Genomic DNA, 5,078 nt, shown 5'->3' on the forward strand with positions numbered 1-5,078 from the left:
TCTCACATACATAGTAAGCGTGAGAGAGCGGCTATACCCGTATATGAGTGTGGCGGACTGAATAAAACCCATTTCCGAGCCTCGGTGAGCATTTTAACAGCGAAATTCGGTGTTTCCACATCAAAATTGATCATTTTAGCCAAAAAAAGGTCGAAAAGTGGCCGGCATTGGGGTGACCCATAAGGCTAAAAATAGCCGGCACGTGGCGATTTAAATATATCTAGGGCTACAGCATGGGTTTCTCCATGTTGTTAAGTTGACTGATGAAATGTATGAGTAATAAGACTGAGTACGTTAATAGTGGATCTTTTAACCCGCCCCATCCCGACCACTTTTCCACCACTGACTCCCTCCAATCCCGACCATTTTAGGATTTTTTTTTTGTGTGCTCAAACCTTCGCTTTTGGTGAGAAACATCGAAAATTCATAGAGAAATCGCTCACCTGAGGTTTAAAATACTCATTACAGGTAGGAGTACCTCCTTACCTTACTGGGTTTTCTATCAGGCTTGCACCAAAGAAAACGAGTTCTATGGGAGGATAACTATTTCACACCACTCATAAATGGTATTTATTTATTTACTTGGTACGAATTTATATGTAGTACAAGAGTATATTGGTTTTCAAGCAGTAATATAGGCATTATAAGCATTGTTTCACTCACTAATACCTGACCTTTTTTTGCCACATTACCTGATCATCATTTCTAACTGTTTCTTCCTCTAATGCTATGTAAAGTTTGTCCTCCACATTGTCACTGATTGGGGAATCACTCTGGCCCTGAATTTCGTACCGTGGCATGACATGGCTATACTGGCCAGGTCACTGATAACAGGTGAATTGCTGAGACAGTGGCATACAGGGGGGGGAGGAGGTCATGCTGGGTAAGGCATTGTTCCTGCCTGGCATCTTGTTGAGGAAGGTGTCACGTGTATACGTACCAAAAATGACTCGCGAAAATTGAAAATTGTGCAAATTAGGGACCTTGCAATTTTTTCGCGTTTATGTACGTCGACGGGATTGGCAGTGACAAAACGTGTGGACGTTAAAGTACGTCGATGGGACGCCGCGGGTTAAGGGGAAAACCATATTGACTGTCACTAATTAAGTGAAAGGTTGACAATGTGCTTATTTATGACAGGCTACAATAATTTCCAAGAGAAGATGTGATAGCTATTGGTCTGTAATAAGAGGGATCAGAGGAACTTCTTTTTTTTTCTGCCATCTGGTGTATGCTTCTTTCTAAGAAATAGGGAATGACATCGTATTTACAGCATACATAGTTTGAATTGGTTAGCTTTAGCAGGTGATTGTTCTAAGAATCACCTTTCCAAAACAATGGGAGGACTTTTTTTTTTTTCTTTTTTTAGCAGCTGGAAATTTATTGGTTGGTAAATTGCCAGGGATTGATAATACAGTATATGTCTTGTCTGAATCTTCAGTGACGAATTTCAGGGGAGTCAAGTATTGGAACAAGAACGTTCTGACTGTTTTCCCTCTAAGGTAGAATTTCTGGCACATGTACAGGCAAAGAAATTAGCTTTTCCATGAGGATCATTTATTTACAGTGTTTCCATTTGAACTGTTGTGCAGAAATGGGTGATTAATTGCCAGGTTTATTACTGAAAGAATATAGAACTAACCAAAATATTCTACTGTCAATTGGATTATTTTATAATTTGAATGTTTGGCATAGAAGAAAATTTGATTTGGTGAGATTTGTTAATCCTTTTGCTTGGTTTCTAGGAATTTTAAGTGGCTGGGAAATCCGGTAGTTTTTATTGTAAGTAAAATTTATGTGCTACAAACTTCTGAGTGGTTGTTTTTGCATAATCATTGATGTCGAACAATTTCGGAAAGTTCGAAGCTTCAGTAAACTGTTGTGAGGGTAGGAAGAGTTCCATGCCACCTAGTATTAAGGCATTAAATCATTATGTGGGGCTTGGCAGAACTGATGTCAGTGGAGAAGAAAGACTGCCATAGGTTATCAGCTAGGTAATATCCAAATCTATCCCAGTCTGCCTTATTTAAATACCATCTGGCCACCCAGGCTGGTTCAGAATGGAGAGGTTTGGGCAACTGACTAATGAATGCTTGATGAGATTTTGGTTAGAGAATCTAAGTGATAAGAGTACTTTAGTCTTCTGATGATATGAATTATTATCAGGAATAGGTCCACAAGAGAGGCACTATGATCAGGATTGTTTGATAATATAGTCGATTGATATATCAATTGCATAAGATTAAGGGATCAAAAAAAAAAAAAAAAAAAAATCGCATTCTAGATCAGTATCGTCAGTCCTGGTTGCATGCAATAACCACTAGATATCATGAACATTAAAATCACCCTACACCAAAAATTCAGTGATAAGGGTGAGGTTAAGGTTGATTAACTGTGTGGGCACTGAGTCAAATATGCTGCGTTCTGGTGAGGCACTAGGGAAGCGATAAACTATGCAGAAACATGTGGTAATGTTGTGGTATTCCAATCTGTACAAGGAGTAAAGAAATTTAGTGGAAGTAAAACTAATAATAGTGGAAATAGCCTCGGTATTCCAGTGCCAAAGGAAAAGAGACACTGACATTATTGTTGGAGTTACTTCTTGCCATTGGCAGCAATATCCCCTCTCAAAGTATACAAAGAAAATTAGGTAGTGTGATCAGAATATATATATATATATATCATAATGCCAACGGCCATACCACGTTGAGTACACCGCTGTCTGATCAGCGAAGTTAAGCAACGTTGGGTCTGGTTAGTACTTGGATGGGTGACCGCCTCGGAACACCAGATGCTGTTGGCATAACGTTCTCCCTACGTGTCAAGTGGGGTTGGTGGAGGATTAGTGCCCCTCCCTGTAAAACAATTAACTCTAAGCCCTTGACCACCCCGTTTGGGATACATGGCGTCTGGCAATGAATGAATGAATGAATCTCATCTCATCAGCCGTTTCAATGTCCACTGCAGGACTGGCCTATCCTGACCGAAGTGGGGATGATACAACCAATGCATCTCTACCAAGTGGCTTAGGCTGTCTGGTAGAGATTGTACAGTATGTTGAGAAGTGATTGTAAGTGTAACTGTAGTGTTGTAGTGGCTTTGGATGTGTGTGTAGTCTGTGACCAAGTGTAATCAGTCCACAGAAGCTGACTGGGTCCAAGCATACTTTATAGTAAGCAACACTGGTTCAACCACAGCATCCCTTGTGTCTGTCAAAGCAGTACATGGCCAGAAGAACATTCCCAAAGTTTATTACCCTGGCGGGACGTGAACCCTTGTTCTTCAGTGTACAAAAATGCACACTTTACCACTCCCGTTTCATCAGCCCTCAGGACTAGTTCCTGACCATCCCCCTTTGCTGAACTTTTTCAGTGTCTCAGTTACACAGAGAGTAGGCCAGCATGCTCTCCAGTACAAATTTCTCTAACTATCTTCACCAAACTACATGCACAGTACACACTACACTTCCTATTCAAAAATCAACAAAAATGGCGTCTACTAATCAAGCCTCGGAGTCCCCAGGGGGGGGGACCATAAATGCCTCCGCCATCTGCCCCTCTCCCGGTGATGACTCGAGGTGCCTGGAACCACTGTCTGACTCTCTTCTTCTTCATTTCTGCAACATTCGCGGCCTTTCATCTAACTTTCGCTCTGTTGAGCATCACCTCTCCTCCTCTAAACCTCACCTTCTTTTTCTGACGGAGACTCAGCTGTCTGAGGCAACCAACAGCAAACCCTTTTCTGTATCCTCCTACTTTCTCTATACTCATTTCAAAGCCAAAGGTGGCTGTTGTGTATACATACGCAACGACTTATCTTGCTCTCGTGTTCCTGAACTTGATTCTTCTGAATTCTCCACACTCTGGCTTCGGCTTTCCTGTCATTCTCTGACTAAATATATCTGTGCTGTTTACTTATCCCCTAATTCTACTGACTATCAAAAATTATTCGACTATCTTACTTCTACGATGGAACACATTCTGTCCATTTCTCCTTTCTCTGAAATCTCCATTCTTGGAGATTTCAATGTTCACCACCACCTTTGGCTCTCCTCTCCTTTCACGGATCCACCTGGTGAACAAGCCTACATCTTTTCTATCCTTAATGACCTAGAGCAGCTTGTACAGCACCCTACCCGTATCCCTGACCGCCTTGGAGAGAGCTCCAACATACTTGACCTCTTCCTCACAACTAATCCTTCTGCTTACTCTGTTAATCTTTTCTCTCCATTGGGCTCCTCCGATCACAACCTTATTACCTTAACCTGTCCTATCACTCCGGTACTGCCTGTGGACCCTCCAGGGAAACGTCGTCTGTGGCATTTTGGAGCCGCGAACTGGGAGGCCCTCAGGCAGTACTTCTTTGATTTTCCCTGGAATGATTATTGCTTCCATGGCCATGAGCCATCTGAGTGTGCCTTGCGCATTACGGAGGTTATTCTCTTGGGCATGGAAGCATACATTCCTTTCTCATATCCTTTGACTAACGCAAGAAAGCCTTGGTTTAATCACGCTTGTTCTAATGCTGTCCGCAACAAGGAGAAGGCCTACAAAAGGTACCGGAGCCAACCCACCCCTGAATCACATCATCTTTACGTTTCTGCCCAGAATCGTGCTAAGTCTGTTCTTCGCTCTACTAAAAATAATTTCATCCATACTAAATGCTCTCAACTCTCCAGCTCGAATTCTTCCTGCTCCTTCTGGCACCTTGCCAAAAATCTTTCTAACAACTTTATCTCATCATCCTTCCCTCCTCTTTTCTACTCTGATGGTTCTGTAGCTATTTCTTCTACTGATAAAGCAGATCTCTTCGCACAGACTTTCTCCTCCAATTCCACCTTAGACGATTCCGGTGCTGTTCCTCCATCACTTCTCCCCTCTGACTTCCTCATGGCTGACATTAAAATTTCTTCAGTTGATGTATTTTCTGCCATCTCTGGCCTCAGTACTAACAAGGCATATGGGCCTGATGGGGTCCCTCCTGTTGTTCTCAAGAACTGTGCTTCTGAGCTTACACCCTGCCTAGGCAAACTCTTTCGCCTTTGTCTGTCAACTTGTACCTTTCCTTCTTGCTGGAAG

The 5,078-nt window shown here is 42.3% G+C and overlaps 1 pseudogene; it reads left to right on the top strand.

Moving 5' to 3' along the window:
• Positions 1-2,688: 2,688 nt before the first annotated feature.
• LOC145402768 (5S ribosomal RNA) lies at positions 2,689-2,803 on the top strand (annotated as a pseudogene).
• The last annotated feature ends 2,275 nt before the right edge of the window (positions 2,804-5,078 follow it).

The sequence above is a fragment of the Coenobita brevimanus genome, chromosome 58 (assembly GCF_032717465.1).
Source record: "Coenobita brevimanus isolate Jiangsu-jjx chromosome 58, ASM3271746v2, whole genome shotgun sequence".
In the NCBI taxonomy this organism is placed as follows: Eukaryota; Metazoa; Arthropoda; class Malacostraca; order Decapoda; family Coenobitidae; genus Coenobita; species Coenobita brevimanus.